Raw genomic sequence first — 23,635 nt, 5'->3', positions numbered from 1 at the left:
TGTTGTGTTTTTATCATAATCCATTTCACATCATTTTATTCTAATTCCTTCCTCGGTCACTTCAAACTTGTATCAGCACAAAATCATCATTAGTTTACCCATATACAGGTGGTCCATTGATAGTGACCGGGCCAAATATCTCACAAAATAAGCATCAAACGAAAAATCTACAATGAACAAAACTCATCTAGCTTGAAGGGGGAAACCAGATGATGCTATGGTTGGCCCGCTAGATGGCACTGCCATAGGCCCAATGGATATCAACTGCATAAAAAAAAAGAAAAAAAATTATTACATATTCGTGTAGTACGTAAAGAAATATGAATATTTTAGTTGGACCACTTTTTTCGCTTTGTGATAGATGGTGCTGTAATTGTCACAAACATATAAGCACATGGTATCACATAACATACCACCAGTGTGGACGGTATTTGCTTCATGATACATTGCCCATGTTAAAATGGACCATTTACCAACTGCGGAAATGATCGATATCGTGTTGATGTATGGCTATTGTGCTCAAAATGCCGAACGGGCATGTGCTATGTATGCTGCTTGGTATCCTGAATGACATCATCCAAGTGTCCAGACCGTTCGCTAGATAGTTACGTCATTTAAGGAAACAGGAAGCGTTCAGACACATGTGAAATGTCAACCACAACCTGCAACAAATGATGATGCCCAAGTAGGTGTTTTAGCTGCTGTCACGGCTAATCCACACATCAGTAGCAGACAAACTGCGTGAGAAACAGGAATCTCAAAAACGTTGGTGTTGAGAAATCTACATCAACATCAATTGTACCCGAACCATATTTCTATGCACCAGGAATTGCATGGAGATGACTTTGAATGTTGTGTACAGTTCTGCCACTGGGCACAAGAGAAATTACAGGACAATGTCAGATTTTTTGCACGCTTTCTATTTAGCGACAAAGTGTCATTCATCAACAGTGGTAAAGCAAACCAGCATAATATGCATGATTGGGCAATGGAAAATCCATGATGGCTGTGACAAGTGGAACATCAGCGACTTTGGCAGGTTAATGTATGTTGCGGCATTATGGGAGGGAGGATAATTGACCTCCATTTTATCAATGGCAATCTAAATGGTGTGATGTATGCTGATTTCCTACGTAATGCTCTACTGATGTTACTACAAGATGTTTCACTGCATGACAGAAGGGCGATGTACTTCCAACATGAAGGATGTCTGGCATATAGCTCGTGTGTGGTTGAAGCGGTATTGAATAGCATCTTTCATGACAGGTGGATTGGTCATGGAAGCACCATACCATGGCCCGCACATTCACCAGATCTTACATCCCCAGATCTCTTTCTGTGGAGAAATTTGAAGTATATTTCCTTTTGTGATCCACCGACAATGCCTGACAACATGTGTCAGCGCATTGTCAATGCATGTGCGAACATTACAGAAGGCAAACTACTTGCTGTTGAGAGGAATGTCATTATATGTATTGCCAAATGCATTGAGGTTGATGGACATCATGTTGTGCATTTATTGCATTAATGTGGTATTCACAGGTAATCACACTGTAAAACCATGTGTTCTCAAAGTTCACAAAGGTACATGTATTCCTTTGGAACAACTGAAATAAAATGTTCAAATGTACCTACGTTCTGTATTTTAATTTAAAAAACCTACCTGTTACCAACTGTTCGTCTAAAATTGTGAGCCATATGTTTGTGACTATTACAGTGCCATCTATCACAAAGTGAAAAAAGTGGTCCAACTAAAACAGTCATATTTCTTTACATACTACACGAATATGTAATAAAAAATGGGGTTCCTTAACTTTTCCCGGCAAATCGAATGTTCAAATAACTTACGGGTTTGCTGCCGGGTGATTTCATCGTACACCACCAATATTTTGACAGGGGCACACCCTGCATTTGTGCCTTGAGAATGGCAAGGTGTGCTCCTGTCGAAATATAAGCAGTGTCCAACGACGTCACCTGGCAGCAAACCTGTAAGTTATTTGAACAATGGGGTTCCTATTTAAAAAAAAAACACAGTAGTATCCATTTGACCTATGGCAGTGCCATTTAGCGAGCCAACCATAGCACCATCTGGTTTCCCCCTTCAAGCTAGACAAGTTTTGTTCTTAGTAGTTTTTTCATTTGATGCTCATTTCGTGAGATGATTGGCCAGGTCACAATCAATGGACTACGCTGTTTACATACATCCCATAAGTAATAAAATATGAAAAGTAAGCATAATTTTTAATTAATCTAATCACAGTGTAACTTCCAATTTGGAAGTATGGTGAACTGTACAATGTAAAGAGTTATTTTGTGTATATAATACAAAGCAACAAAACAAAATTCAAGTTGACAGCATAAAATCTAATCTACTATACCAGACAAAATGGTGAACTGTGTCCATGAATGACATATCAGAATCAAGAGTTTCCTACATCAAATCATAGAACAACACTAATTTAATGTATATACAAGAAAAGACAAAGGAAAATTCCCTCTATTCTGTTAACGGAGATCAAAGTAGTGCACAGAACTGTGCATAGTTCATCCGTGATAGGAAAGGCTATTGCAGCAAGTGACTGTAAGGCCACAAAACAAGTTATATTTGAAGAAATTCATTTACATCCTAACACACAATCAAATACAAGAGTTAACCTACAATACACCTGTATGATTATTGTTATTATTATTATTATTATTACAGGTTTAGTTAATACAAAGATTAATTAATAACAACATCTTGTATTCCTGTTATCCTTTGCCAAGCCACTTTATCCAGCGCATCTTCCTTGTCACTGTTGCAGTGTTCCAATACTCCATTTATGTGGATTGTCCAAGAACGTCATGGTCTTCTGCACTTACATCGGCTGGGTAGTTTCCATTCACAAACATTCATAAACCTTCTGTGGCCACCGATGATCTGGCATTCTCGTCATATGTCTGTACCAATTTAATGATTTTCTTTCAATTCTAGCTATCACTGTATCATTTGCCTTCATTCTAACTCTTACTTCATCATTAGTTTTCCTTTCAATTCATGATATTCTGGCGCTCCTACACAAATAATCCATTTCCACAGCTATTGGTCTTCCTTTGAGATCCGCATTTAGGATCCATAGTTCTGATCCATAGCATAGCACTGATTCAACCATTATCTTACCTGCTGTTTTCTTATCGCTGTTGGAAATATTCTTATCCCACCAAAAAGAATTCATACACCCTAACATTTTTCTGCTTTGCTGTATTCTATATTTTACTTCTGTATGGCCCAACCCATTTTTATCCATATGTGACCCAAGATATTTAAATTTCTCTACATGTCTCATAACTGCTTTGTCATTGATGTGTACTTCAAATTTAGCATCACTATTCATCACCAGATACTCTGTTTTTGTTAGACTCATTTGTAGCCCCTATCTTTTGAATTCCTGATATAACTGTTGTAGCGGTATAATGAACTCGAGGTTATAATCCTCTTGTGCTATAACAGCATAATCATCATAAAAACTTAATAAAAATATCTGTACATCATTGACAGCGATTCCCATTCCTCTGCAGCTGTTCTTCCAATTTTGGAGAGCCGCTTCTACATATAAACTGAAAAAGATGGGTGACATACTGCAACCTTGTCGCAAACCTTTAGTGCTTTTGCTAAATCTACAAAGGCAATGTGTAGCTCCTTCTCTGGTGCTATAAATTTCTCCATTAGTTGCTGTAAAATAAATAGGTTATCTGTACATGATCTGTTCTCCTTAAACTCACTCTGATCTTCTGCGATATGGTGGCCAACATTTTGTCTAATTTTTTCAAACATTACCTTGCCGAATAAGTGGCTCATTGTTCAGTTGACACTAATGCCTCTATAGCAGTTTGGGTCCTTTCTATTTCCTTTCTTGAAAATAGAAAGCATATATGACTTTCTCCATTCTAAGGGAATTTCATTCCCCAACAGTTGTTCATCAGGCAGGTTATTCATTTCGTCAGATATCTTCCTCCAGCCTTCAATAATTCAACAGGACTGTTTCCTGTGCAAGGTGACTGGCCATTCTTCATTTAAATTAGTGCACAATTCATTTCCTCTATCATAATGTTTGTATTTTGATCAGTTACTTCCATCTTCTCTTCATATGGCCTATCTTCAGTTAAAATGTCGGCATAATGCTTTTTCCATTACATATAGGGTGTACACAAATTCTGGGAACACTTTAAATTATTTATTGCACAAGAAGTAAACATTGTACAGATATCATACATATTGCATTTTGAATAGAAGATCTGAATGTTTTTTTTACAAACATTCGATATGTCAACCATGAGTGACCTGGCAGACATTAATACAGTAATTGAATTCTTACCATACCCGTCCCAGTATGGCGTTATTGACAGTGGCAAGTGCTTCCTGTATTCTCTCCCAGAGCTCTGCTACATCATTTGGTAGAGGCAGTATGTACCCCAGATCTTTAATGTGTCCTCACATGAAAAAGTCACACTGAGTGAGATCTGGTGATTGAGGAGGCCAATTCATGAAACACGTCCTCTCCTGTAGCACGGCCTATCCATAGATGCAGCAGCTTCGTGTTCAGGTACCCATGAACTGGTTTCATAGACAGCTTCTGTAGCAAGACTTCCCACACTGCAATTGGAGCCATTTTGAGTTCACGGGATGCATGACGCACTGATTGCTTTGGACCTCTTACAAATGTCTGTTGTACGTGCTCCATATTCCCTTCACTCACACTGGGATGCCCGCTTCTCTTTGCTGGGCGCAAGCAACCCATGATAATGAATTTCTTGTGCCAGTGGTAAATGGTCTTTCTTGTTGTTGGTTTCTTAGTGTACTTGGTTCTAAACATCAGCTGAACAGCTGTGGCACACTTGTTTTTGTCAAACTCCAACACACAGTAAGCTCACTCCGCACCTGAACTTGCCATGTTTGTGACTAGCATTGACCATCGGCAAATTACCAAACTATGCTGTGGCAGTATACATGAAAAAAAAAGTTCCAAGGTTTCTCTTCAAAATGACGTATGATATCTGTACAATGTTTGGCTCTTGTGCAATAAATAACTGAAAGTGTTTCCGGACTTAGAGGGAAACATTCCACATGGGAAAAATATATATAAAAAACAAATTTGCTGTAACTTACCAAATGAGAAAGTGCTGGTATGTTGATAGACACAATAAAAAACACACAAATATTCAAGCTTTCGCAACTCAAGGTTGCTTCATCAGTAAAGAGGGAAGGAGAGGAAAAGATGAAAGGATGCAGTTTTTAAGGGCCTCTGTACTTCCTCCTCGACAGACATCTTTGCCTAATCTCTTTGCATTTACATATGTCTGCCTGTGTCTATATATGTGCAGATGGATGTGTGTGTGTGTGTGTGTGTGTGTGTGTGTGTGTGTGTGTGTGTGTGTGTGTGTGTGTGTGTGTGTGTGTTTTATTGTGTCTATCAACATACCAACACTTTCTCATTTGGTAAGTTACAGCATCTTTGTTTTAAGGCCAAAATCATGAAACCACAATAGAAAAACAGTTCAAGTAGATGTAGAAAGCAAAACTACATGGAACTAGAATTTGGCATGAGACTCTTGAAACAAAATTGAAAATGTTGAAGGCCTACGTTTGTGATAATCAGACTGACCTGAAAAATCCAAGCCGCCTGGTACTAGCCAGTAAGAAAGTTCATAATCAATTAGTTCAATATCAAAATCCATAAGGAATAAGTACACATATATGTGAATCAATATGATGTGCAACTTCATGTACACGACAAATATCACCTATTACCATAAGACAAACAGAAGAAACAGAAGTTAGTATTAGGAGCACAAAGGCTCAATGATACAGTAAAGCACCAACAAAGAGTACAACTCATGTCAAATACTGGAAAATCTTCCAGATAGGTAACACTATTTATGTTCATATGAATGGTTGTTTGAAGATAAGTTACATATGTTGACACTTAAATGATTCAATAGGAAAAGCAATGTAAGTTTACAATAATATCCTGAACCGGCAGTTGAGGTACACAATGACAAAACTGTATATACCACTGATATCATGGCATTGATATGAGAACATATGCAGACAGAAGTGGTTCAGAATGTGTGATGTTAAAGAATCTCTGGCAAATTCCAACTTGGAGACTAAAATTTAGGTAACAGAAAATATGTTGATTAGTTGGCCACATACAGAAAATTTGAACACTTGAGATGAGCAACATGACATTGTTGAGCATCAAAGCACTAAGGAACATATATGATGAATGCTAACAACCATATCTGCATGCAGCCAAACTCCACTTATAAGGCTATTATCACCCTAGGAGTAAAGCGAGCAAAATACTCGTAAATCATATTAACCAAAAGCTTTCAGGAACAACACCAGATTCACCGGGAAGCAATGGGATTCATTATAGTTAAGATAAAGTAAATAATGAGTAAATCATTGAAATCCATAGAATACATGTCACGTATAAACTTTCTTATAGCAGGCTAAGTGTATGAAGTGTAAATTATGTAAATTGATACTAAAAAGTCTCCTTAATAATCGTTATGAATATTCAGTCATGTATGTATGAGGTATTTCATATTCATGTGATGTTGAATAACTGTTAAAATCATAAAGATGTGAAATAACACCAAATGTTCTACAAGTGACCAAGATTACACCATAATCCCTGCTGACCAACTAGGGTGTAAGTGAACAAATGCATGTGTGTGATCCAGTTGGCTTTATTTCTCTTTAAAATTCATATCATTTCAGTTACTGTTAGTAAATGTGAGATAAGATACTATTATGAAATCATCAAGGCATTTCATGTACCAAGAAGTGATTTAGACATGTGACTAGAAACTAAGTGTAAATGGCATGATTAAGGAATGTAGCACCGAAGTATAAAGATGTTGGAGCAGATTCTACATTAGCTAGGGCCCTTTTGCTTGCGAGACACATGGTACACACGGAAAGTGTACCCCTCCTAAGGGCTGATCAAATATAGACATATAGCTTCAGCTGTGTGATGTTTCTTAAACCAGATAGCTTACATTGACTTTGGATAAATTAACCTAAATGTATTTTGATAGTTATCTCTCTAAGATCTCGAATGGTCCAATGTATATATTGAAGATTTTCTTTTTTTAATTGATTTGGACTTTTTGCAACTTTTAGTTAACAGAAAGTCTCCCACTTTTAACTGTGTGATTTTAAAATTTTTGTCATGCTTCTTATTTCTCTTACCATGATAAGCCTCCATATTTTTCTTCACCACCTCTTTCCTATCATCAGCAGTTAACTATGTACAAGTTGGAAACTCAATCAATTCACCTAGTAAGTTGGCAGTTTCTAGTTAAAATGAACTTCCTATGGTATGAATCCAATTGTAGTATGCTGCAAACTATTAAGAATGTCTTCAAATTACCTTGTATAAGTGTACCAATTCGTATGATCCTTGGAACAGTATATTCTCCACAATCTACCAATTTCCCTCATATAGCTCTCTGTAGATTGTATGATGGAAAATAAACAGATATAAAATGTGCTTAATGTTCTCATTTTTAATAAATTCCTTCCATCTATGAGATGTGAACTGACTTCCATTATCTCACAGTAAAGCATGTGGTTTGCCAACATTCCTAAAATAATCATTAATAAAACACTGAATAATTTTCTTACTTTTAGCCTGTTTCAAAGGGTACAACTTTACCAGTTTTGAAAACAAGTCAACAGTGACAAACGAATATGTGTAGCCTTCTTTAGTGTGAGGCAGTAGACCAAATAAGTCAATTCCCACCATTTCTGACTTACCTTGTGGAATTATAGTCTGCATGAAACCTTTATGCTTCTGGATGGTAATCTTTACTCTCAGACATCGATCACAAGAATTCAGACACTTGCTAACCCTCCTGGAGATATAATCAAAGCATACATTTTCTTGTATCTTTTGGTTACACTTCATGGATCCACAATGGACAAAATTCATGTATATAGTTAATCAAAGTGTCAATATATTGTCTAGGCCAACAAATCTTCCACTTAACCAAACCGGGACTACTTCTTCTAAATAAAATTCCTTTAAATACTTCGTAATACTGTTTTACCTTATCACATCTTTTCTTACTTAAGTAGCTCTTGACTAGTTTCCATGTCTCTTCCTGATCCTGATTATGTTCCAGGTGTTTACAGAGACTCACAATTTCTTTCCCTTCTTTAATATCTTCAATGTACATGATCCTAAAATTCCTATTTTCTTGAATATTCTCACTATCCAGGTTACTTTCATTTGTTAATCTAGACAGAGGATCAGCAAGTACATTCTGGTCACCTCTAATGCGCTGGATTGAATAGACAAATTGTTGTAAGAAAATTGCCCACCTGGTAACCCTACTGTGATATAGCTTGCACTCCTGAATGTGACACAAAGCTTTATGGTCTGAGCACACAATGACTTTATGTCCAACTAACTAATTTTGAGATTTTTTAAATCCCCCAATCAATGGCTAAAGTTCCCCCTTGGTGATTGTATAATTTTTTTTACATGCTTTTGTAAGCTTCTAGTGGCAAAACTAATAGCACAGTGCACGGTCTCTCCCTCAACTTCCTCCTGTTGAAATAAACAAACTCCTAAGCCATAATCACACCCATCTGTCATCATACAAAATGGTAAAGGTAACTCTGGTCTATGAAAGATTTCACTATTGACAAGCTGTCTTTTAATCTCATCAAAAGTTGCTTGGCATTCGTCAGTCCATTCCCAAATACTGTTCTTTTTCAAAAGCACAAGAAGACATGAAGCATCTAAAGCTTGTGCTCTTATATATTTCCGATAGAAATTGCATGAACCATAAAATGACCTAACTTCTTTCTTTGATCTTGGTTTGGGGAGATCTGCAATGGCCAACAATTTGTGTTTATTAGGCAGAATTACTTCCTTATTAACAGTGTGCCCAATAAATTTCATCTGTCTTACTACAAATTTACATTTTTTTCCAATTTTAATGTCATACCCGCTTGTCTAAATTTTATTGCAATTGCTTTCAGAATTTCCTTATGTTCACCTAAAGCTTTACTGACTAGCAGAATTTTGTCCATATAAATGACTAATTTTGAAAGTGACTCACATCCCAAAACAAAATCCAAAGCCCTGATAAATTTTGCAACTGGTAAGTTTAATCCAAAAGGTACTATACAGGATTGAAAACTTTCCCCATTATACAAAAATGCACTATATTGCCTAGAATTGGGTTCTAAAGGAATCAGATGAAATCCTGATGTCAAATCCAAACTTGTAAAATATTTTGCTTCATGAAATTTATACAATAATTCCTCCATTGATTCTGGGTAGTCAGTTTCTTCTTCCAGAAATTTATTTAAATGTCGAGAGTCAAGCACTATTCTAACTCCACTGTCTTTCTTAGCTACTACAACCATAGTATTGTTGTACTGATTGCTACTCTTTTGTATTATCTCCTAACTCAGCAATTTCTCCAAATCCTCAACAACATTCCTCTTACAAATAGATGCTCCATAATGCTTAATGAAAAATGGTTTATGTGGTCTCAAATTCAACTTAAATGTAATTTTTTATCTACCTGGCTTGCCATTGAAAACGCTATATATTCCCACAGGTATACCTCCAGGTCACTCTTTTCATTGCTACTTAAATTGCCTACTGACTTAACTTTATCCAATTGCAATTGAGAGAAATCTTCACTAACCACCTGGTTATCGAAATACTCATTATCTTCATCTAAATAATTCCTGTCATCAAATACACTACACCAAGAAGAAATCATTGGACAAATATATTATACTCGAATGGACATCAGATTACATTTTCACGTAATTTGGGTGCATAGATCCTGAGAAATCAGTACACAGAGCAACCACCTCTGGCCATAATAGCCTTGATTCACCTGGGTATTGAGTCAATCCGAGCTTGGATGGCATGTACAGGTACAGCTGTCCATGCAGCTTCAACACGATACCACAGTTCATCAAGAGTAGTGACTGGCGTATTGTGACGAGCCAGTTGCTCGGCCACCATTGACCAGACGTTTTCAGTTGGTGAGAGATCTGGAGAATGTGCTGGCCAGGGCAGAAGTCGAACATTTCCTTTATTCAGAAAGGCCCGAACAGGACCTGAAACATGCGGTCGTGCATTATCCTGCTGAAATGTAGGATTTCGCAGGTATCGAATTAAGGGTAGAGCTACGGATCATAACACATCTGAAATGTAACATCCACTGTTCAAAGTGCTGTCAATGTGAACAAGAGGTGACCAAGATGCATAACCAATGGCACCTCATACCATCATGCCGGGTGATATGCCAGTATGGTGATGACGAACACACGCTTCCAATGTGCATTCACCGTGATGTCTCCAAACACAGATGCGACCATCATGATGCTGTAAACAGAACCTGGATTCATCCGAAAAAATGATATTTCGTCATTCGTGCACCTAGGGTCGTCATTGAGTACACCATTGCATGCGCTCCTGTCTGCAGCATCAAGGGTGACCACAGCCATGGTCTCCAAACTGATAGCCCATGCTGCTGCAAACGTCATTGAACTGTTCATGCAGATGGTTGTCGTCTTGCAAACGTCCCCATCTGTTGACTCAGGGATCATGACGTGGCTGCACGATCTGTTACAGCCATGCGGATAAGATGCCTCTCATCTCGACTGCTAGTGATATGAGGCCATTGGGATCCAGCACGGCATTCTGTATTACCCTCCTGAACCCACCGATTCCATATTCTGCTAACAGTCATTGGATATAGACCAATGCGAGGAGCAATATTGCAATATGATAAACCACAATCGCAATGGGCTACAATCTGACCTTTATCAAAGTCGGAAACGTGGTGGTACGCATTTCCCCTCCTTACATGAGGCATCACAACAACATTTCACCAGGCAACGCCGGTGAACTGCTGTTTGTGTATGAGAAATCGGTTGGAAACGTTCCTCATGTCATTACGTTGTAGGTGTTGCCACCAGTGCCAACCTTGTGTGAATGCTCTGAAAAGCTAATCATTTGCATATCACAGCATCTTCTTCCCGTCAGTTAAATTTCATGTCTGTAGCACGTCATCTTCTTGGTGTAGCAATTTTAATGGCCAGTAGTGTACTTCTATTAAATTATTACTACAATTCACATCAAACATTACTTATAATTTACTTTCACCACAAAGACCAGATTCTGGATCAATAAAATTGGACTTCATATTTAACCAGTAAAACCTAGCATTATTTTCAGTATCCAGTTCATCCCTAACAACATGTGCTTATTCAGGTCGGTTACTACCAGACATACTTGCTCAAATACAACATTACTGACAGTAAATGAAATTAATGTTTGCTACTGATTAATTTACTAAGTTTCCCAGTGGCTCCTTTTATTTTAACACCAGTAACTGGAAATTCAGTATACCATTCAGTATTCTTGAATCTGTGTCTTAATTTACCAGACACGCCACTTACTGAGCTACCATTGTTCAATAGACAAACTCCATACCAGTTGCCTATAGATATTTCAATGTATGGACTACCGAGTATTTCGTGCTTATTACTTCCATCCTCTTCAGCCAATAAATCATTTTCAGTATCCCTAAAATTTAAATCTGCACTTACTTGAACCTGATTTCCAAACTTAGGTTGTAAAGTACTAAAAGGTAGCTTAAATTAAAGTGTGTGTACTTAATACTATCACAGCAATTGCCTAATTGTCTGGTCTGTAAACAAGACTGCACTGAACACAGCCAGGTAAACACCACTTCATTGTGTCAGTTTGGATTAATTCATCAAGTGGTTTACCCAAATGTCCTATAAGTCCTACGCTGCTTCTCACAAAATTCTCACACTGTCACATCTCCTTCAAGAAATCTAATTCCATTCAAAAAGTCTGATTTTATTTGTGCCTGCTTGCTTTGTGACCAAAATTTGTTTAAAAATAATTTTTCAAACTCCACAAATGTCATTTCTGGGTTAACATGCTAGTTAGCCCTGGATAAAGTTTCTCCATCTAAAAATCATTCAGCAATACTCATTTTTATTTGTTGTGGCATGCCCAGTGCAAATCTGTCCTTGCACTGGTGTAGCTTAGAACCCACCAGAAAGATTTTCATAATAACATAACTGCAATTGTTTTGAAACATGTTATTAACACAATATACAGTCCCTGGCCAATTTATTAGACGCACTACGATTTTGAAGCAAATTATATTTATGTCTAATGAAATTTCTTTTTCTTAATGCATAAATTATGATCAAATGATTATTTGTAGTCCACTTCATAACTACGATGATATAACAAAAATAAATAAAATGTGAAAATATTTTATTTCAATAATTATAACAAAAATTTAAATATTGTGAAAGTGAAAACATTAGTTTTAATGTCTTGTTGCGCCGCCTTTTGCACATGTGAGAGCCTTAGTATGATGTGGTATGTGTCGATGCAGGACTGTACTGTGTCCTGCATTTGTGGATGATGATGCCACACATGGGTGGTCTTCTCTAAGAGCTTTGTTTTTATTGTGATAACATCTTTCACCACCTCCTTCTTCATTAGTTCCCATACATTTTCTATGAGGTTCATGTTGGGACTATTACCTGGCCAGTCTAACAGAAGGATATTTTTTTCCTTCAGAAAGGATTTAACTGACCAGACTGTGTGACAGGAAACTCCATCCTGCATAAAAATAAATGGTTCCCCATTCAGGAACCATTCTCTGAGCTGTGATATTAACTGTTTTTGCAGGACTTCTTTGTACTGGTCTTGCCTCATTATGCCTTTAACCACATAAAGACATCCTGTACCCTTGCCACTGAGGACAGTCAAAATCATCACCTTAGTTGCATTTTTTTATGGTCTGAATAATGCAGTTGGGATGAAATTTTCCTCCTGTTTGATGGCACACATACTGAGATTTTGTTAGTTAAAATTTCAAACATGCTTTCATTGCTGAAGCATACCAATAAAAATCAAGAAACATAATTAATATTTTTTGAATAAATGTACATATGTTTTATCATATAATAATTTTAATGTTAAATTACCAATCTCCCGGAGTCCACATCCTAATCATACCACTGTTTAGTCCACTTCAGACGCTTTGCATTCATTGTCTAAATAAAGAAGGACAAAAGACTGAAAAGACACATCAAATTGCCAATAAGTTCAACAGCTGTTTTTCAGAAATTTCCAAAAGTCTCCTAACCAACTCTTCAAATACCGTACACCCTCTAACTCTCCAAACACTGTACACTCTCTTCTCAAAAATAATACTCCTCTGAACTCCTTTTTCCTATCTCCTACAACACCACATGAAAATGAAGATATTATTAAAAAAGGGTTAAAAATATTTATTCTGCAGGGCATAATATGATACCCTGCTTCTTACTTCATAAGTCTTCAAATTACGTCATTGGACCCATGTCACATACCATAAATACTTCATTTTTAGAGGGAACATCTCCACACCAGCTAAAACTTGCTAACATCATTCCCCTCTACAAGAAGGGAGAGAAAACAGACATAGCAAACTATAGGCCAATTGCTATGCTATCTGCCTTCTCAAAAATATTTGAATACTGTATGTCTGTTAGATTAGAAAATTCTTAAATTCTAACAAAATAATCACATCTTCCCAATGTGGATTTCCGAAAAGTAGGTCCACCGCATATGCTTTGTGTGCATTTATAGAAAAATGCTTAAGTTTTGTTGACCATAAACAACCTGCTGTTGGTATATTTCCTGATCAGTCCAAGGCATTTGACATGGTCAACCACAAGCTGCTTCTTATGAAACTCCAGAAGTATGGGATTAGAGGTGTATCCCACAATTGGTTCCATAGCTACCTTAGTGAAAGAAGTGTAGAAATAAGAAAATCGATAACATGTAGGCACTGCAGGTCAGATAGACTACATACAACAAATGGTGTCCCTCAGGGATCTGTTCTTGGCCCTGATCTTTCCATATTGTTCACAAATGAGCTCCCAGAACACATACCAAATGCCAGCTCCTTTCTGTATGCCGATGACACAGATATCCTGATAACCAGTAGAGGTGACACACTGCAAGATGCAGTCAATGAAATTACTTGTCAATAACAATCTTGGTTTGAAACAAATAGACTACTCATAAATGCTCAAAAAACTGTAAGTATGAACTTCCACAGTAGGCAAAATCTTACCCCTTCAATGCAGTTATAGTTATTGGCAAAAATGACATTAAAAACTGGCAGGACACCAAATTTCTTGGACTTACCATCAGTAACACATATTGAGGCACTGTCACAAAAGCCTAATAAAACCTGTTATCTATTAAGATCATTAAAAGACACAACCGGTATTGATATCTTGAAGCTGGTGTACTATGCTCTGTTTGAGGCTGTCTTGAGCTACGGTCTAATTTTCTGAGGAAATATCTCTGATCCTCTCGTAATTTTCAAGCAACAATAACAAGTGGTAAGAATAATGAAATGTCAAAAAAGAACTGAACACTGTAAACCAGTGTTTCAATAGTTAAAAATCCTGTCAGTGCCATGCCTCTATATAATGGAACTAGCTTGTTTTACAGTACAGCACTTGGAATCCCTCCACAGAAATCCAGACCTCCACACACATGGCACCAGAAACAAAACCCAATTACAAATTATAGCTCACAACACAAAACTATATGTGAATGGTGTCAAGTTTATGAGAATTAAATTATACAAAAACCTCCCAACAGACACAAAAACAAGCAAAAACCCAAAAATAATGAGAATTAAATTAAAGGAATTACTACTAAATCACTGTTTGTGTTCCATACAGGAATTTCTTGAAAGAAAATTTTAATTACCCATAATAAGCTGTTTATTCACTTTTAGGAATTTCTAATTAGTAAGATAATTTAATTATTGTGTGTTATTTATATTGTTTTGAAACATGTTATTATCACTATATACAGTGGTATGTGAGTTACGTAGCACTACATAATCTCTCATCATATGCCATCTTAACATAATTTTCAAACTGACTTGTCCTATATCATGATGTGTTTTGCTGTACAAATTGTATGATCTACAGGACCAATAATAAATAAATAAATAAATAAATAAATAAAATTTTTGCTGTTAACTCTGGTTTTCTAGCAGATCGACAGGCCTTGAAATCAATAGCCTTCAACTTTCTGTGAACAGTGCATTCAGCTGCATTCACAGCCTCTTCCAGTTGAGATTTATAAGCAAATTTTTTGAGAAATCTTTCTGACCTTTGGGGTGAAAATTGGTTTTCTTTCACATTTATTCTTACTTCTGGGGCTCAATTCTTCACCTGAATCAATTTTCTTCTTTATGAACCTTATGCTAGCTTCTGACCTTTCCAACCATCATGAAATTTCCCAACTGGAATACATTTTCGTGTTAATGAGAGCTTTGACCTCAGCTTTTTTTTTTTTGTGGTGAAATGTCCCCTCTTTTACCCATTTTTGATGTTCACAATTAGTAATATCTGGCTGATATTGTGAAATTGATAAATGGGAACAAAGTATTACACCAGTTGCACGTGAGAATGCCACTGAAGAGCTCCTTTCCTGCGCGCTGTACTCTGCACATTGATACCTATAATAAGTCAACAATCCAATGTCACATAGCAACAATAGATCAAAATTCAACAATGTAATAAGTGCCCTGAATAACTGTCATAAATTTCTGATTAATCACACGAAATATAGTACTGGTACTCAACACGTAATTATTACAAATAACATTAGAAATGTGCAGTGTGTCTAATAAGATGGCCAGGGGCTGAAATCTACTAAGCATATTAGTCTCTAGTTTGACCAACTTTAGAGTTGACTCTTACTAGTCTGTTACTTTATTCACTTTGCTGTTTACAGAAGAAATTTGTACTGAAACAAGAACAAATTTAATTTTAGTTTCTTGTCAAAGAAATTATTTTCAGTTTCAATATACCTGAAGTCTGTATGATATGCAATACCGATTTTCGTCTGTTGAGTTCATCAATGAAAATGTTTTCTGTTCTTTTTACTCATCCATCGACTACGTCAACAGGTTTGTTAACTAGCTGTAATTCACAATCAGCAAAGTTCTTCAAACAATCCACTTCAGATTCTACATTGCCTACTCTTTCATTAACATTGTTTATTTGTATATTTGTCTATCATCTAGCATCTATAAAACATCTGAAAGACCAGAGCTTACATATGACTTGGAATCATAGTCATTAACACCAGAAGATTGTGGACTGCTAAATGCATTTGATAGTAAGATACACTATGTGATCAAAAGTATCCAGACAATTGACTGAAAAGTTCGTGGCGCCCTCCATCAGTAGTTCTGGAATTAAATATGGTGTTGACCCACCCTTAGCTTGATGACAGCTTCCCCTCTCACAGGCATATGTTCAGTCAGGTGCTATAAGGTTTCGTGGGAAATGGCAGCCCTTTCTTCATGGAGTGCTACACTGAGGAGAGGTATCGATGTTGGTCAGTGAGGCCTGGCGTGAAATCAGCATTCCAAAACACCCCAAAGGTGTTCTATAGGATTCATGTCAGGACACTGTGTAGCCCAGTCCATTACAGAGGTGTTATTGTCTTGTAACACCTCTGCCACAGGCTGTGCATTATGAACAGGCGCTCAATCATGTCGAAAGAGGCAATCACCATCCCTGAATTGCTCTTCAACAGTGGGAAGCAAGAACATGCTTAAAACATCAATTTAGGCCTGTGCTGTGATAGAGCCATGCAAAACAACAAGAGGTGTATTCCCCCTCCATGAAAAACACGACCACATTTTAACACCACTGCCTCCGAATTTTACTGTTGGCACTACACACGTGGGCAGATGACATTCACCACGCCCACACTCTGCCATCGTATCACCACATTGCGTACCATCATTCGTCAGTCCATACAACATTTTTCCACTGTTCAACTGTCCAATGTTTATGTTCCTTACACCAAGCGAGGTATCATTTGGCATTTACTGACGTGATGTGTGGCTTATCAGCAGCCACTCGACAATGAAATCCACGTTTTTTCACCTCTTGTCGAACGTTCATAGTGCCTGAAGAGAATCCTGATGCAGTCTGGAATTCCTGTGTGATGATCTGGATAGGTGTCTGCCTATTACATGTTATGACCTTCTTCAACTGTCAGCCTATATGCTATTGTGCTGTAGGTATCCTTTCACATTTACACCTCACTATCACATCGGAAACAGTCAATCTACGAATGTTTAGGAAGATGGAAATCTCACATACAGATGTGTGACACAAGTGACACCAAGTCACCTGACCATGTTCAAAGTCAGTGAGTTCTGCAGAGCACCCCATTCTGCTCTGTCACCATGTTTATTGACTTCTGGAGTCACTGATATGGAGTACCTCGCAGTAGGTGGCAGCAAAATGCACCTAAAATGAAAAATGTATGTTTCTGTGGGTGTCCGAATACTTTTGATTACATGTGTACTTTAAAGAATCATTGGCCCAAAATATGAAAGAGGAAGATGTAGGATAAGGTACTATCATGATCTGTATGCTGTATAAAGATCCACCTATTAGAAGAATTGAAAATCAGCCAGACTGAGATGAATGGAGTACATGACTAGGATGAGTGGTACAAAAGTAACTGAAAGGATATTAGATGGAAAACCAGGGTAACAAAGAGGACCGAGTTGACTAAGAACCAGATGGACAGAGGAAGTCATGGAGGACCTTTATGTAATGGATTGTACAGAATGAAAAGATTGAGTATTTAATCATAATAATTATCAGAGAATTGCTGAAGACGTCAAGATTTCTTGATGAACTGTAGAACCACAGAAAAAGGAAAGTTTTCACTACACAGAAATGCATGAAAAAACCAAAATTATTAAAAGACAAGTTCATGGCCATGAAATTTGCAGCTGTCAAGTAACTTTTGTAAACTTCTGGATGATTTTCAGCATAGATATGAAGCAGTTACATCTCACTTTACAATGGTTATCATTGGCAGACTACTGGGGAAGATGAAGAATCCAAAGAAACATTGTCCTTGTGATGTTGTGACTGTAGGGGTCTTGGAGTGGTGTTACCATGTCATTTTTGATCATGTAATCCCTCACTGAAAAACGTGGTGTGGCTGGGAACTTTGTCTTGGTTCCAGAAACTGGTGATTTGTGGTCTGAGCACACAACTCTATCACTATCATCAAAAAAGGTAATGAGCATTGCCTTTGCTTTGCATCTGCTTTTTCTTGTCTTCTTGAGGCATGGTGACTGCATCACCATGCCTCAAGGGAGGAGTAGCATGTTACCTTGGTTGGAGAGTAATCGTCGGACATAGAAGTAACTTCAGGTGTGCCAGGGAACTATGTTGGGACCTCTGCTGTTAATGCTGTTATTAATGGCCAGGCAGACAATATTAATAGTAACACCACATTTTTTGAAGATGATGCAGTTATCTATCATGATGTACAATCTTAAAGAAGCTTCACATATTCAGTCAGATCTTGATATGATTTCAAACTAGTGCAAAGAATGGCAGCTTGCTTTAAATATTCAAGAATGTAAAACTGTGCACTTCTTAAAGTGAGAAAATGTAGTAGCCTATGACTACAATATCAATGAACCACAGCTGGAATCACAAAACTCATACAAATACCTGCTTGTAACACCTTTTAGGGCTATCAAATAGAATGATCACAAAGTCTCAGTTGTGGGTAAAGTAGGTGCTAGACTTTGCATTATTGGTAGTATACTATGGAAGTGCAATCAGTCTACAAAGGAGATTGCTTACAAATCAATTGTGTGGCCCACTCTAGAATATTGCTCAAGTGTGTGTGACTCATACCAAATGGCACTAACAGGAGATATTGAATTTATGCAGGGAAGGGCAGCACAAATAGTCACAGGTTTATTTGACCCAGGGGACAGTATCACAAAGATGCTGAATAAACTGAGCTATCAGACTCTAGAAGATAGACATAAAATATCTCTGGAAAGCCTACTAATAAAGTTTCAGGAACAAGCTTTAAATGCTAACCCTAGGAATATACTAGAGCCCCATATGTATTGCTAATGTAGGGATCATGAGGGCAAGATTGAATAACAGCAGCATTTGTGGAGGCATTCGAACAATCATTCTTTCCGTACTCCATATCTGATGGAACTGGAAGGAAACCTAACAACAGGTACAATGGGACTCCTCTACCATGAACTTTGCTGTGGTTTGCAGAATGTGGATGTAGACATAGATGTATGTCCTCCAATAATTACTGTATTCACTAGTGAAATGACGTTTTCTGTCAAGTTTTTGGTTATATCTGGGGGTGAGTCTGATGGTTGATAGAAGGACCTTATTGGAACTTTGGTCATTTTGAGTTTACAAGACTGGTCACCAAGTCTATTATGACACTACTATTTCTCAGATCATGGTCTACCCATTGGGCTAGTTGGCAGGGGTTGTTAGCTTGTCAGTTGAATCAATGCCAGTTCCCAGTTTCCTCTGAACTCATGGAGAGGTACAACATGTTCCCATGTGACTCTGTTTATCTGTCCAATTCCAGCCAAGATGCAGTGTCTACCTGAAAAGTAGTATATAGCCATATTCTGAGTGTAATTTGGAAAGTCCACAGCCAAAATGTTTCAGATGATTGAGAAGGCATTTGGGAATGGTTGTGTGTCCCATATTTTACTGTTTGTGCTGTTTCTGCATAATCTTCCAGTAATCATAAAGTATCTGTTTGTATTGTGAAGTATTATGTATTTTTTAACATTCATGAGTGCCACAATAAACTCTTACTGTTACTGTCAATTATTCTGGCTTAAGCTTATTTGTTCTCATATTCTTCTTGCACTCCATATATGAATATACTGATTTCAGTCATCTTTAAAGTTGTGCAAGGATTAAACTGGGGCAATTACCCTGGGATTTCCTTTACATTTAAAAAAAGACTTAAGCATTTCAGCTTTTGCTTTGTTATCTTCAATTCCAGTTCCCACCTCAATTGCTAGTGACTCGACTCTAATTTTAATATGACTAACACTCTTTACACATCACCAGAATTTCTTTGGGTTTTGTGAAAGATCATTTGACAATATTCCACTGCAGTAGTCACTGGACACTTGAGGCATTTCTCTCTTGACAGAAAAATGCATTTCATTCAGCATCTCTCTATCTGTAGTCATATGCTTCCTTTTATATGCTTTACCATCCAACAATCAAATGTCTCTACAGTTTGTAAGTGGTGGTAGGTGTAATGTACCCTCTTTCGTCCGGGGTGAAAATCAAATATCAAGCGACAAACTTTCAATTCATTTAAATCCTATTTCAAACCCTGAGATTATGATGATCAATTGACGACACCCCGCCATCTTGGGTGGTCTGTATCTACAACAGACGATGTTAAGCTTAATATTTAGACAAAAGAATGATACATCACAGAATACTAAAACTAATTAAAATACCTTACCTTTAGATGCTGAATTTGGTCTCGTGGTCTTGATTCTCGCCATGGTGCGTTCCATCCATCTAACATTGTTAATATTAGGTCCGGGTCTTTGTGTGCTAATGAAAACTGGTACTCGCTTTTTGTTTTACTATTGATTCTTCATTTTTATTAATTTAACTTTTTCACAATAATTTCCATCTTCATAGCACATACTATTTATGATACTCTCTATATAAGACGACAGACTTCCTTCCGAACTCCCATCAGCAGTCCACCTCACAAAACCACGCTCTCCCCACCGCAGTCCAACTAACTCACTGCAACAGTCACCTTAACAATGTCCGACTCTCAACCTTTCACACACGAATGTCTTTGGCTCACACTGGTGCTAATATATTCTCCAGAGATAAAAAAATAAAGTTCACATTATAGAATAATCTAATAAAAAAAGATTTGGGCAAAATTAAATACTACATACAATAATATTAAATAAAAAAATCATAGAAATGAAATTGGAGCACTGACTACGCGACTATAAGCGTGGTATCGCACTCTTCAGTAGTCCATTACATTACACACACCCCTCAAGATTTCATGCAAAAGTATTTTGCAAGAGATCTCGACAGATACGCAAAGCAATGAACCACTGTTTTTTTTATGTAATCTTCAATAGTTGTCTTCTCGTCTCTTTCTGCTGGTCTTCTCCTCTTGAATTTGTCCCCTTAATCGCCTCATCTGTCAAATTATATCATGGTAATTTTCCTGAAATCATACAACACTTTATTAGTCACATATAAATACATTGGTATCTCACCCAGGATGCCTCTTCCCTACCATACTGGGTTTGATTACCAGAGTTCACTTACATATTTATATAATGATTGTACAAATATATGAGACACTAAAAGTAAGACATAAAAGAGATAAATGTGGTCTTATATCGACTTGGTTTTAACATCAGCTAAAAAGGTTATTTTCAATTTAGTTCAGACATCTACTGAGAAATATGTGGCAAATATTTTTTTTTTATGTAAAGAGTATCATTTGAACAATCTCAGTTGAATAAGCGTCTCAGCATCCTCATATCAGTAAGTTTTCCATAATGTAATGTAAAATAGCTAAAAAGTGAGAGTTTAGAAATGGCAGTGCAATGGGATCATGTTAACCCAGCCGTCATCAGTGGCATCATGCTTCACTTGTACATATGTATAAAATAATTCAAATGTACAAATTCAGAGGTGGCATTGCAATGGGAATCTGTAAACCCCATCAAATGTAGTGGGAAAATACTTTTCTCACAAATATAAATTAAATAGTAATAAAATGAATACATGTAAATACTGCACAAAGTTTTGTGTTTGTCAGTTCCTGCATGTACTTTATCCTCTAATCCTAATCCACTCCATGCTGACACTCATCCAACCTACCCTTATGTCATATTCTGTGTCCATACAAGATCAATTTCTTTCAGAGTTAGTCAGTAAAACATAAATCTGCGGAGAAACAGAGTTCCATCCACATAAAAGTGTTGTTGTTTTCTCAACTGATCAGAACAGAAGCTAGCAATTGCTTGGTCAGGTCAGTTTTTCAATATAAGATAGTAAAATAGCAAACACACTTCTAATCCTAAAATTCAAAGAAAATATAAATACATATATATGAAAATTCCCTCTACTCATGGCATAGGCAATGTGTAATCATGTAAAGTGTACATCTATGTACAGTGTGTAGTCCTCTCTCCATACCCAGTTCCTTTGTTACATAAAACATGTAATTAGTTAATTATATTGTAGAATCATCCACCTTCTGCCACCAATACTCAGCCTTCAATCAATCTTGGCCATATGCACAGGACGCAAGACTAAACAGTATGCAGAAGTCCAACCAGTACCAATGCGCACAGTGTCTATGTGTCTCCATGAGAACCACATAGTACACACAACTGTGGCAAAACAGGATCACCATCACTATTAGAATATGAACGCTGGATCACTCAAGATTAATTGCAGTTTTTTATCCTCATACTTCAACTCACACAGTTTGTAGGAAAGACATGTTACTCTCGTCATAACTTCTAGCAGTCACATATCCATATCGTAGCACATAAGTCACTTCACAAGTGGAAATTTGTGGTTAGTGTAGTTGCCTATGTCATAAGACATGACGTCTACTCCCCATTTAATTAACCCATACTGAGCTGACCACACAACAAAACCAAAGTTTCATAGCTTTGTGCATAAGTAAGTGAAATAGTCAGCATTTTGATATCTGCAGTTTCAATGTATATCTTCAGTGAGTGATTAATTCCAGATTTCTAATGTCATTTAGAGTGTACAGTTTTATCATATATAGACTGCTTTCACAGTTATTTCATAGATCTATTCACAGAATTGCCTAAGTGTTTGTGTATTACAGACACAACATTGTCAGTGGCAAGGTAAGTTTCGAATGAGATGTCTCAGTGGTACAGAACAAACGTCACACCTCCGAAATTTTGACTAAGTAATAACGCAAGGCATAAAAAAATTAAAATATTACATAAAAAGGATTCACAAATAAAAGTTTACCACTGAAAAATCTCATCTACTATTATTTCTCTCCAGTCCTATCATTTTGTATTTATGTTAGGTATCAGTAAATCAAAATGTACAGTTCTAAAGGGTATGGTATCCTATTAAATCCAGTAATAGTAGATAAGCCTCACAACAGGCAATGGTACAAATTATTATACTTAAGTACTCATATTTTTTGAGTTATGCCTCAACAAGAAAAACAATGTATAGGATATATAAGTGTTCTAAAACTATAGTTCAGGTAAGTTTCTCACAGAAATGATAATTGTTTCACTGGTTCAAGAGTAAATGCCTGTCCAGGTATATACTTATGTGCACAGTGCACATGTTTTCAAACAAGATAAGACTAGTGATCTGTCTTGAAGCAACATAGCCCAATACTGCGTTAAAAGTCCATAGTTATTGGACAAGACAAAGTTATGCAATAAAAACGATAATACAAAAGTTAAAACTCCATCAGCATAAACAAGAATAGAAACATGAAAACTTCTCTCCCCAACACAAATACTTAGCATAAGAGTGTGTTATTCAGTTACTCATAAAGTCTGGTTCATAAAGGATCTTCAGTTACAAAATGTTACAAACAGTTTACACTGTGTATAATAAATATCAATAACA

At 36.8% G+C, this 23,635-nt stretch overlaps 1 long non-coding RNA gene across 1 annotated transcript in view; it reads right to left on the bottom strand.

Moving 5' to 3' along the window:
* Positions 1–21,111: 21,111 nt before the first annotated feature.
* LOC126356276 (uncharacterized) overlaps positions 21,112–23,635 on the bottom strand; it is a 46,009-nt gene continuing 43,485 nt past the window's right edge. The window contains exon 4 of the long non-coding RNA XR_007565621.1: positions 21,112–21,206. This is a non-coding gene — a long non-coding RNA (uncharacterized LOC126356276). The remainder of the gene's footprint in view (positions 21,207–23,635) is intronic.

The sequence above is a fragment of the Schistocerca gregaria genome, chromosome 3 (assembly GCF_023897955.1).
Source record: "Schistocerca gregaria isolate iqSchGreg1 chromosome 3, iqSchGreg1.2, whole genome shotgun sequence".
Classification (NCBI taxonomy): Eukaryota; Metazoa; Arthropoda; class Insecta; order Orthoptera; family Acrididae; genus Schistocerca; species Schistocerca gregaria.
Note: the sequence above shows the minus strand (reverse complement) of the source record. Positions and strands in the feature narration are given on the sequence as shown.